Source organism: Acanthochromis polyacanthus, chromosome 11 (assembly GCF_021347895.1).
Source record: "Acanthochromis polyacanthus isolate Apoly-LR-REF ecotype Palm Island chromosome 11, KAUST_Apoly_ChrSc, whole genome shotgun sequence".
Lineage (NCBI taxonomy): Eukaryota > Metazoa > Chordata > Actinopteri > Pomacentridae > Acanthochromis > Acanthochromis polyacanthus.
Window position 1 is genome coordinate 2,157,148 of NC_067123.1, and position 12,673 is coordinate 2,169,820.

General features: G+C 44.2%; 1 protein-coding gene across 3 annotated transcripts in view; it reads right to left on the bottom strand.

Moving 5' to 3' along the window:
* Nucleotides 1-12,673, bottom strand: part of LOC127536202 (zinc finger protein OZF-like) — a 40,560-nt gene that overhangs the window by 24,594 nt on the left and 3,293 nt on the right. The gene's annotated exons all lie outside the window — the stretch shown is intronic.

Here is a 12,673-nt window from a genome sequence, read left to right on the forward strand (position 1 = left end):
CACACCCTTTAACCAACTGTTCTTTGGATGGTTTCCAACTGATAAGTCCCGATAAGTCCGCAGCGGTCCATTTTTAGAAAGATCGCATGACTCTCTTTCGTTATTCTGGCATTTAGCAAACAGATATAATTTTGGCAATCCTAAATGACCTAAAACTGGAGGAGCATCATTTGATTTTATGTCAGACATTGTTGAAAAACAACAACAACAAAAAAACAAGGTTATGTGCCATTTTATACAGTGAAAGTAAACTTCTGGTTTCAACTGTCTGAATGTCTTGAGAAGGAAAAAGGCCTGCAAACTCACAATGCTCAAAAGTGCTATTCTCAACCAAAGAATATGCTGCTCCTTACCTTCCTGAACACCTGGCTTGAAAAACAAGACTTTCTGTGTGTTACTTATCTTCGTCACCATGCAACACATTTGCATAATGTTTTACTAGCAATTAGTTTGGCCTCAAACAAAAAAGAAACAGCTTCTTCGTAGGGAGGTTAAGCCCAAAAAATAGGCTTTTGACTTCAAGTCATGATGCAAAGGTCCCCTTTGGTATGGAAGTAATTTAGGGTCATACAAATAAATTTATCCGAAGACAGAAGTGAGATCACCCTTTGTATTGGAAATAAACACATTTTTTCAAAAATGGCCGCCACTGTGCTGAAAATCCTCTAGAGCCCATATCTTTGCTTCTGTTATAGATATAATGACAACCTTGGTGCTAAGTGTACATTTTTGGGGTCAAAGAATCCAATAAAATAGGTTTAGAGTTTAAAATACCAACAGCTTTCCCTTGACCATGACAACTGGGGGTAAAGATGCACATTTTACATAAAAATTGTGTCATCAGAGTGACTTTACTTGTCATTTCCTGGCACCAGTCCTCAAAGTCCTGGTTCAGTTCCATGTACTCCCAATCATCATCATCTGAGATGAGACTGACGACTGCAGAGTCATCAGAGAACTTCTGCAGATGACAGCTGGCTGAGTGGTCCATGAAGTCTGCAGTGTACCGGGTGAAAAGAAACCGAGCCAAGACCATTCCCTGTGGGGCCCCTGTGCTGCAGACCACCACGTCAGACTCACAGTCCTGTGTCCTCACAAACTATGGTCTGTCTGTGAGGTAGTCCATTATCCTACCCAAGAGGTGGTGATCCACTCCTGTGACCTCCAGCTTGTCGGGCTGAATCGTATTAAAAACACTGGAGAAATCATAGAACATGATTCTCGCAGAACTTGCAGGCTTCTCCAAATGGGACAGAGCTCTATCCAGGGGGAAGATGACAGTAACTGCAATCATGTTTAAAAAAAAAGCTATAGATAAGATCTAGGGCGAGTCAGTATGTAGTGCAGGTGATGAGTTAAAATCCTGCCATGGAGCACAAAAGCTGCAAAAATGCTATTGTATTACAGAGGCTACTTCACCCATCAAAATCATACATGTTGCCACTGTTCACAGAGTTGACTACCAGCCCCACGATAGCTTAGCATGAAATGAAAGTCCTCAGACAAACAATCAGCTACCATAGTCCAGGTCAGACACCCATGCTCCAGAGATTTTGTCAGGATTGTGGGGTGGAGAACCCAAGTGCAGGTACTAACAGAAATGAAAAAAGAAAAAAAGGGTTTATTAATTAAAGCATCTACAAACTGAAAACGGGACTGAAGTGGCTAAAGCGAAAACTAAACAGTGACAAAAGACAGGGCTACAAAAGGTGCTTTTACACGGCGAATCAAATGACTAAGGCGAGAGCAACCTGGAGGCGCTATGAAGGCCGTCGGGGACGACGGGGACGACGGTGGCGAAGGCGCTCTGAAATCCGTCGGGGACGATGGCGGCAAAGACACTCTGAAGGCCGTCAGGGACGGTGGCCAAGACACTCTGAGAGCCGTCGGCGACGGCAGCGAAACCACTCTGGAGGCCGTCGGCGAAGGCAGCGATACCACTCTGGAGACCGTCGGCGGCGTACGTGACAAGGACCCTCGGAGGGCCGGACTGGGAACCGGCAGCTGGACCGACGAGAAACCCTCGGGGGGCCGGACTGCGAACCGGCAGCTTGACCGACGAGGACCCTCTGGGAGCCGAACTGGGAACCGGCAGCTGGACCGACAAGGACCCTCCAGGGGCCCGACTGGGAACCGGCAACAGCGGCGGGGCCCCTCCGGGGGCAGAGCTGGAGCCGGGGGCCCCTCCGGGGGCAGAGCTGGAGCCGGGGGCCCCTCCAAGGGCGACGCTGGAGCCGGGGACCCCTCCAGGGGCAGAGCAGGAGCTGGGGGGCCCCTCCGGGGGCAGAGCTGGGTCCGGGGGCCCCTCGGGGGGCCTCTGGGAGCAGGACTGGGGACTGAACGGGACTCGGGACTGAGGACAGGACTGGACTTGGAACTGAGGACCCCTCGAGGGGTAGGATTGAGGACAGGACTGGACTCGGAATTGGGGACCCCACGGGGGGTAGGGCTGGAACTGGGGCTTCTTCGTGGAAAGAGACTGGGGACTGAACTAAACAAAGGACTGGGGATCTTTCGGGGAGCTGAACTGGGGACGGAATTAAAAATGGGACTGGGGATTTCTCAGGGAACTGGGCTGGACCTGGGACTGAAAACGGGGGCAAGGAGACCACCACTGCAGGGGCGCCACCTAGTGTTGGGGTGGTGTTTCTCCTTCTCAGGGCTGGTGGAGAGGCGCTTAACCTCTTCTGGGTTCGGGAGGAGGCACTACGTCTCCTCAAGGCTGCCGAGGAGGCGCTACGCCCCCTTGAGGGTTCAGGGGAGGCGTTATGCCTCTTCAGGACTCGGGGGAGGCGTTTCGCCTCGTCAAGGACTCGGGGGAGGCGTTTCGCCTCGTCAAAGCTCTTAGCTTCTTTAAAACTGCAGGAGAGGCGGGAAACCTCTTTAAAGCTGCAGGGGAAGCTCTTGGCTTCCTCAAGGCTGCAGCCCTTAGCTCCTTTAACACTGCAGGGGGAGCTTTCAGCTCCTTTAAGGCTGCGGGGGGAGCTTTTAGCTTTTTTTTTTAAGGCCACGGGAGGAGCTTTAAGCTCTGTCAAAGCTGCAGGGGGAGCTTTAAGCTCCAGCAAGGCTGCAGGGGGAGCTTTAAGCTCTGTCAAAGCTGCAGGGGGAGCTTCTGGTTCCTTTAAAGCTGTAGAGGGAGCTTCTGGTTCCTTTAAAGCTGCAGGGGGAGCTTCTGGTTCCTTTAAAGCTGCAGGGGGAGCTTCTGGTTCTTTTAAAGCTGCAGGGAGCGCATCTAGCTCCTTCAAGGCTACAGGGAAAGCTCTTGGCTTTCTTAAAGCTGCAGGGGAGGCTGGGAGCCTCAACGCTGCAGGGCCCACATGGACCGGAGAAGGGGCGATGGGCCCGACAGGAACAGAAAACGGGGCGATGGGCCCCACAGGAACAGAAAACGGGGCGATGGGCCCCACAGGAACAGAAGACGGGGCAATGGGCCCCACAGGAACAGAAAACGGGGCAGTGGGCCCCACAGGAACAGAAGATGGGGCGATGGGCCCCGCAAAGACTGGTAACGGGACGGTGGCCCCCGAATGAACAGAAGACAAAGTGATGGTCCCCATACGGACAGGAGTCGGGGCGATGGCTCCCACAGGGACAGGAGAGAGGGAGGCGGCACGGAGCCTCTCCTCCACTAGGAGTGAAGCGGCACGGGGCCTCTCCTACACCAGGAGTGAAGCGGCACGGGGCCTCTCCTCCACCGGGAGTGAAGCGGCATGGGGCCTCTCCTCGGCAGGAAGGAGGACGGCGTCGACCCGCTCGGCAACAGTGGCGGTGTTGACCCTCTCGGGAGGTGAGGTAGTGTAAGACCACTCCAATGCTGCAGGCGAGGTGGCATAGGGCCCCTCCAGCACTGCAGGTGAGGTGGCACAGGGCTCCTCCGGGACAGGGACAGGGGAGCTACATTCCTTCCTGGCGCCGCGCTTTCGGCGGCCAGGTCTTCTGGTGCGTGGTTTTTCGGCTAGCGGGAAGACCGGGCCCGGTTGGCTACCAGGGGAGCCACCGGGGAACAGGCATGTCATTGGGAAATTACCAAATAAGTGAATCCTTGGAAGCGAGGGAGCAGAGCGACCGAGTCGGGGGGAGCGTTTGTGAGGGGGGCAGGGCCACCCTCCCATGCAAGAAACTTTTGAAATTTATAGGCTGAAATGGTGCATTCTGGTAAACTCTGACACCTAGAATTCTTTAAACATGAAGGCTTAAAAAATGCCTGTATGGGACCTTCTAGGCACCCCCCAAAAACAGCACAAAGTCATGTTAATGTGATGAAACCAAATATTTATACTGGATTCAAATTTGAATGAGCCACATGAAGTCATCATTATGTGTGCTTTCCGATAGACCATGGGAGTGAGCCTCTTCTGTTGAGGAACTTGTGGGGCAATGCCACTGGGTTGTTGCAAGTACACACTACTGATCCCGTATGTGTAGTCCTGTTGTTGCGTCAGGGTTAGGAACAAAAAGGCAGCAACTGGGGCAGAATCCTGACAGATTTGTCCCGATGCTCTGTGGTGTATCTTAGGACAACATCACAACTGTGGATGCTGCACAGCTCTCCCTCATTTCACCACATTCCACCAAGTAGTGATGCACTCCATCAGCACCTCCTTCAAGTAGCTTATCAGATAAGAAAAAATTGTTTAGAGACATAATATAAATATGGCTAAGAATAATGGAGGGCCTTGGTATCATGAATTATGTCTCTCTTTAGAGTGGACATGTATGGGGCAAGGCACTCGTCCAACACCATGTGACAATTTTGCCGTCTCTATGGGGATGGCAGCAGGGTTCCTCAGACTCTCCACCAACTCCTGTCTACACTACAACTGCCACTATTTCAAAGGACTTGCCAGATCTTGTCATGTGCAAGTTTAAGACTGGCTGTAAGGCACCTTGCAAATACTGCATGCAGAGGCTGCTTTGCATGTCTTTCTGTAGATGTCATGGCTCATGTTCCCATCGTTGTGCAGACATCTAAATAGACAATCATCTTTGTGATGTATTCACACCAAGCTATTAGTCTTCATCAGTAAAAAATTGTAGGTATGGCATTGCCTACTTCTAAAATGTGAACATACACTCATGGAAATAAATGTTAGACCACCCTTGTTTTCCTCAATTTCTTGTTCATTTTAATTCCTGGTACCACTAAAGGTACATTTGTTTGGACAAATATAATGACAACAACAAAAATAACTCATGAGAGTTTAATTTCAGAGCTGGTATCAGACATTTTCCATGATTTTCTTGATAACCAAAATTAACACATCCATCTAGAATCACAACACAGAGTGCTGCATTAATAGACAACATTTTTACAAATGTAATTAACAAAGAAGTCAAGAGTGGATTGATTATAAATGATAGAACTTATCATCTGCCAGTGTTTGCAGTTATACAGAGCCACAGTAGTGAAAAGATACGGGCTGTAGAGTACAAAACAATAAGACATAAAACTGAGCACGCAATTAACTCATTTAAATCAGATCTCATGAGCCATGACTGGGGTAAAGTCTATGTGGAAGATGTTGACGAAGCATATGATACATTTCTGTCCATAATAGCTGCTCTGTATGATAAACACTGTCCTCTGGTAACAAAAGTAGTAAACCAGAAAGCTGCTGAAAAATCTTGGCTTACAAACGATATATTAAGTTCATGTAAAAAATATATATATATATATATATATATATAAAGAGTTTTTAATGAAGAGAACAAATGAAGCAGAATTGAAATATAAGACATACAAAAATAAGCTGACAAGGATTATAAGAGACAGCAAAAAGATTTATTACAATAAATTACTGGGAAAAAAACAAGGATAACATCAGACATACATGGAAACTACTGAATGAAATTACTAGAAACAGAGCTGGGGGAAAAAAGGATATCCAAATTATTTTGTAACCCCAAAAAATGAGATTATAAATGATATGACTTCAGCCTCAAAGGAATTTAATGAATATTTTGTCAGTGTTGGTCCTGCTTTAGCAAGAGACATAAGTTTGGGTGACAGAAATGAGGTCGAAAGTAAAAACATACAAGTTACTGAACCCATGTTTTTAAAAGGAACAAATGAAAAAGAAATTATTGATATTGTGAAAAGTTTTAAGGGTAAGAAATCTACAGATTGTGATGGTATTGACATGTCATTGGTTAAGCAAATAATTGACTGTGTGGTAAAACCCTTTATGCATGTATGCAGCGCTCGATTTAGACGGTCGCCAGTGAACATCTGGGGTAGTTTCAGTCTGGGTGGAACAGGGAGAATGAACCAGGTCATCTACAGCACTACTCTGGAAAACACTCTTCTGTCGCCATTTGCGACGTTTTTAGTCGCAAATGGCGACCCGGCGACCGTCCAAGTAGAGCGCTCGGGCGGGCTGAACCGCGTATCATGTTTTCTTCATGGAGGCAGCCACTTCGTATGATGTCATCAATCTCCTATCATCGCGGCGATCTGGCGACCGTCTAAATCGAGCACTGTGTATGTAACCAATCCCTGAAAACTGGTGTTTTTCCATGGAAAATGAAAACAGCAAAAGTCATACCCTGTTATAAGGCAGGAGATTGTCACATTCTCTCTAATTATAGACCAGTTTCCTTGCTTTCACAATTTTCAAAAATAATGGAAAAAATATTTTACGTAAGACTTCATGACTTCATCACTAAACATAACATACTTTATGATCAACAATATGGATTTAGGAGAAACAGGAGTACCTCAATGGCACTCATGGAATTTGTGGAAGAGATATCAACTGCTGTAGAAAAATGGAAATATGCAGTGGGAGTGTTCTTAGATTTAAAAAAAGCTTTTGATACGGTTGATCACAACCTGTTAATCATAAAACTGCAGAACTATGGGATACGAGGACTAGCACTTGCGTGGATTATTAGTTATTTGAATAACAGAAATCAGTATGTACAAATGGGCTCGGCAATATCACAACTTCTAAGAGTAAAGTGTGGGGTTCCTCAGGGCTCAGTATTGGGACCATTGTTGTTTATTTTATGTATCAATATCTGTAAAGTCTCTGGTTCATTAAAATGTATACTATTTGCTGATGATATTAATTTGTTCTGTTGTGGGGACAATTTGGAAAAACTTTTGGATGAAGTAGGTGATGAGCTAAAAAAAAATTGAAGAGCTGGTTTGATTCAAATAAACTAACATTAAATTTAGCCAAAACAAAATTTATAGTATTTGGAAACAGTCCAACCTGCTCAACCAAAAAACTCATAACAAATGATGTAGAGATTGAAAGAGTATCTGAAATCAAATTTCTTGGTGTTATAATAGATGAGAAATCACACATTAACTATATAAAAGGAAAAATAGCAAAGTCAGTGGCAATTTTACATAAAGTCAAATATTTCCTAAATAAATCTTCATTATACATTTTGTACTGCTCCTTCATACTCCCGTACCCGAATTATTGTGTGGAGGTTTGGGGGAACACATACAAAACAAATACACGGTCTATATTTATCCTACAGAAAAGAGCAATAAGAATTATGAACAAATCCACCTACAGAGAATCAACAAACCAACTCTTCATCAAATTTAATACATTAAAATTTAAGGATCTGGTTAACTATAAAACAATTCAAGTTACGTATAAAGTCAAAAATCAGCAGTTACCGAGTAGTATCCAGAGCCCATTACGTTGTCATAACGGCCCGTTACACTGTCTAACGGGCCGTTACGCAGTCTTAACGGCCCGTTACGCTCAGTTTAAAAGATTACGCTGTGATTAGGGCTGCTACGCCAGCGCATTTCAAAGATTACGCTGTTGTTATGAGCGTGTGTGGCTCCATCATGAGAGAGGGAGAGAGAGCAGCGTGTGTGTGTGTGTGTGTGGGAGGGAGGGGGAGGGAGGGGGCAGAGCGAGTGAGAGAGACGGGCAGTCGGTGCAGTCCATAGACTGTATATATAGTGGACATAGCATCTGGCTCCAGAATTGAAGCCAACCCGGAAGTGTCAAAAACTTGCAATATCACGCCGTCCGCTAGGGTTGGCCCTAAAAAGCTTTTTCTCCATAGATCCCAATTCATTTTTGGAAAAAATAATATTTGATAGACTGATTTTCTACAGATCAGGATTTTTTCCCCCGTTAGTTTTCATGGTCAAAATGAGAGATCAGTTGGCCGATCTTAAAATAAATCAATACTGAATTTTAAATAAATCGTTAAAGTTGGCGGAGCCAGGGGGCGTGGCTATACTTGATAGACAGCAACAGAAGCCTGTGCGGTAAAATGTGGGCGGGATAAGAGAGTCCTCAGCCAATCCTGTCCCTAGTTGCTCTCTGCTCCAGTCTGTTTGATGACGCTTTTTACATCACTGGCTCCAAAAAATCCAAAACGGCGACCAGGAAGTAGCAAAATACGGGCTTCATTTTCTCAGCATTGAAACCAACGGGTGACGTCACGGTTAGTTTATGCCTGGTGCAGTCAGAGGAGGAGAGAAGGTGTGTAGTTGCTGGGTTGGCAGTACTGTGCGGTTCAGCCACTGTTTATAGACAATAAAGGCTGCAGTGTTCTTCGATACGGCTGGGCTCCTGTGTCTTTGCCTCTACGGCTGCTGAGGAAGTGAAGGGGGTTAACCCCGGGCTTCCTGACCACGGTCGGGGGCCGAACAGGAAGGGTTAACACTGTGATTAGGGCCGCTGCACTGTCATTTTGACAGATAACGCCATGTGTGTTTGTTTTTATCAACTGGGTGCCTATCTAGGTTAATTTATGTCTCCCCACCTCAGCCGTACTTTCCTATTGCGCATGCGCGTTCCCGTCTATTGCGCGCACGCATGTGCAGGAGGACCTGCCGTTACGCTGAAAAAAATCCTGGCGAGAACCCTGAATATGAAACTTCACTGTGTCTCAGTAAAAGGAGTTCCACTATGGAACAGCTGCAGTGATGAACTGAAATTGTGCAAAACAATAGGTGGGCTGAAATACATCTTTAAAATGGAAATATTAAACAGATACAGAATGGAAAGAGAAGAGAAAACAAGGGTAATAAAAATCAGTAACATCAGGGGTGTTGTATATCCTGTGATGTTGGGTTTTTTTTTTTTTTTTTTTGTATTTTATGCTGTTATTTTTTTTATTTCGCTGCTGTTTTTGTTTTGTTGTTAACTAATGACTGGCCATGACCTGAACAGTGTTTCAGGGTGAATTTAGTGATGCATTTTGATAAGGAATAAGGGGTGGGACTAGATAAATTCTTTTACTTCTTCTTACACCCTTTTTCGAACAAAATCTGGTGATGAAATTGATTATTGGTAGTACAAAAAAAATGCTGTCATAGCTACAATTTTATTTTATTTTGTTGTATATGTATACATTATACATATATGTACACACGTGGACAAAATTGTTGGTACCCCTCAGTTAAAGAAGGAAAAACCCACAATTCTCACTGAAATCACGTGAAACTCACAAAAGTAACAATAAATAAAAATTTATTGAAAATTAAATAATCAAAAACAGCCATCACTTTTGAATTGTTGATTAACATAATTATTTAAAAAAAACAAACTAATGAAATAGGGCTGGACAAAAATGATGGTACCCATAACTTAATATTTTGTTGCACAACCTTTTGAGGCAATCACTGCAATTAAACGATTTCTGTATTTGTCAATGAGCGTTCTGCAGCTGTCAACAGGTATTTTGGCCCACTCCTCATGAGCAAACAGCTCCAGTTGTCTCAGGTTTGATGGGTGTCTTCTCCAAATGGCATGTTTCAGCTCCTTCCACATATGTTCAATGGGATTCAGATCTGGGCTCATAGAAGGCCACTTTAGAATAGTCCAACGCTTTTCTCTCAGCCATTCTTGGGTGTTTTTGGCTGTGTGTTTTGGATCGTTGTCCTGTTGGAAGACCCATGACCTGCGACTGAGACCAAGCTTTCTGACACTAGGCAGCACATTTCTCTCCAGAATGCCTTGATAGTCTTCAGATTTCATCGTACCTTGCACACTTTCAAGACACCCTGTGCCAGATGCAGCAAAGCAGCCCCAAAACATTACTGAGCCTCCTCCATGTTTCACCGTAGGGACAGTGTTCTTTTCTTCGTATGCTTGGTTTTTGAGTCTATGAACATAGAGTTGATGTGCCTTACCAAAAAGCTCCAGTTTGGTCTCATCTGTCCAAAGGACATTCTCCCAGAAGCTTTGTGGCTTGTCAACATGCATTTTTGCAAATTCCAGTCTGGCTTTTTTATGAGTTTTTTTCAGCAGTGGTGTCCTCCTTGGTCGTCTCCCATGAAGTCCACTTTGGCTCAAACAACGACGAATGGTGCGATCTGACACTGATGTACCTTGGCCTTGGAGTTCACCTTTAATTTCTTTGGAGGTTGCTCTGGGCTCTTTGGATACAATTCCAACGATCCGTCTCTTCAATTTGTCATCAATTTTCCTCTTGCGGCCACGTCCAGGGAGGTTGGCTACTGTCCCGTGGGTCTTGAACTTCTGAATAATATGAGCCACTGTTGTCACAGGAACTTCAAGCTGTTTAGAGATGCTCTTATAGCCTTTACCTTTAAGATGTTTGTCTATCATTTTTTTCGGATGTCCTGGGACAATTCTCTCCTTCGCTTTCTGTTGTCCATGTTCAGTGTGGTACACACCTTTTCACCAAACAGCAGGGTGACTACTTGTCTCCCTTTAAATAGGCAGACTGACTGATTATGAGTTTGGAAACACCTGTGATGTCAATTAAATGACACACCTGAGTTAATCATGTCACTCTGGTCAAATAGTTTTCAATCTTTTATAGAGGTACCATCATTTTTGTCCAGGCCTGTTTCATTAGTTTGTTTTTTTAAATAATTATGTTAATCAACAATTCAAAAGTAATGGCTGTTTTTGATTATTTAATTTTCAATAAATTTTTATTTATTGTTACTTTTGTGAGTTTCAAGTGATTTCAGTGAGAATTGTGGGTTTTTCCTTCTTTAACTGAGGGGTACCAACAATTTTGTCCACGTGTGTATGTATTGTTTTTTTATTTTGATCCAAGTTCGAAATAAACTAATATGAATGAAATCACTTCAGTTCTTCCATCAATAGCTATGGCATTGTGCTTCCAAAAAACAGCTTTTAGGATTCCATGTTTTCTTTTCTGTCTGTTTTAGTCCCATGATCCACATGGGAGTTAGTACTGATCCATAACCATTGTTTGTGATGACTGCAGCATGCATCTTGGCATGCTCTCTACCAGCTTCTGACATTGTTCTGCTGTCACAGCAGCTCATTCCTGTTGCACTAATTCTAACTAATCTGCTTTGTTTTGGGGCTTGTGGTTCTCCATTTAGCGTTTGATGATTTTCCACAGGTTTTCAGTTGGATTTAGATCTGGTGATTGAGCAGCCAAGGCGTGGTTCCAATGTTCTGGTTCTCCATCCAGGCTTTAACTGACCTTGTCGTGTGGCAAAGGTCATTGCCTTGTTGGAAAATCCAGTCATTGAAAGCAGGAAAGAGTTGTCCAGCTAATGGAAGAAGACTGTTTTCTAGAGTAGTGCTGTACATGACCTGGTTCATTCTCCCTGTTCCACCCAGACTGAAACTACCCCAGATGTTCACTGATCTACCCCCATGTTTTACTGGAGAGACGGACAGTCTGGTTTGTAGCTTCTCCAGGCCAGGAAGTTGTCTGGAGTGGGCATCAAGTGAAAATTGGGGTCATCATTGAAGAGAACCTTAGTCCAATCATCAACAGTCAAGTCCTGTTTCTCCACAGTCTCCACTCATTTTAAGGTCCCTGGAGGTCTGAGGATGATTCCTGACACAGGAACAGATGAGTGACGGTCATCTGCTGGGTAGAAAGACGTTTCCTGACCAGCCAGCAGTTAGGTAGAACCATGTTGGGCTTGTTTTTTCTTGGTGTAATGAACGGCTGTCTTGGAGATCTTCAGTTTCTTCGCTGCTTGTCTCTCACTCATGCCAATTTCCAGAAGGACCAAGATAGCTGCCTTTGTGGGTTTACATAATTCTTCAGTTTTAGGCATTATGTGAGAGCTGACGACTTCTGAGTTGTGCTACGGTTTGAATGTCAGCAGGAAACCACTCTAGGCCTTTGCATGTGCAGTGCTGCTGATGACATGAAATGTCCTCTTAGATACCCTGGGAATACAATGAAGCTTAAACATGTCAGATAAGACATAAAATACTCTGATATACCAGGGAATACAATGAAGCCAGAGGATGTCAAATAAGACATAGTAAAACAAGTATTATGGAATCAGTTGCATTTTTTGTCGTGTTCATTGCGTTCTTCAGGTAATGAATCTTTAGTTGTACCGGGCATTAAAATGAACAAGAAACTGAAGAAAACAAGGGAGGTCTAATCATTTTTTTCTATGACTGCAGTTATGAACTTGTCTCACTACTCAGTTTCTTAGCATCCATAACACACATATTCAACACTTTAAGTTGTATTTATTAAATTATTGAGTTTTAATTCGACTGTGTTTTTGGTATGTGTTTTTTTAATAAATTGCAGATTTACCTTCAGTTGTCATGGTGAGGAGAGTATCATTTTTTTAGTCTTGTAATCCATTTTACTCAATTTCTTGACCCCAAAAATGTGCACTTTAACACCAAATTTGTTAATATAGCGATAACAGAAGCAAAGATATGGGCCTCTCAAGGATGGTCGGTGGCCATTTTAAAAA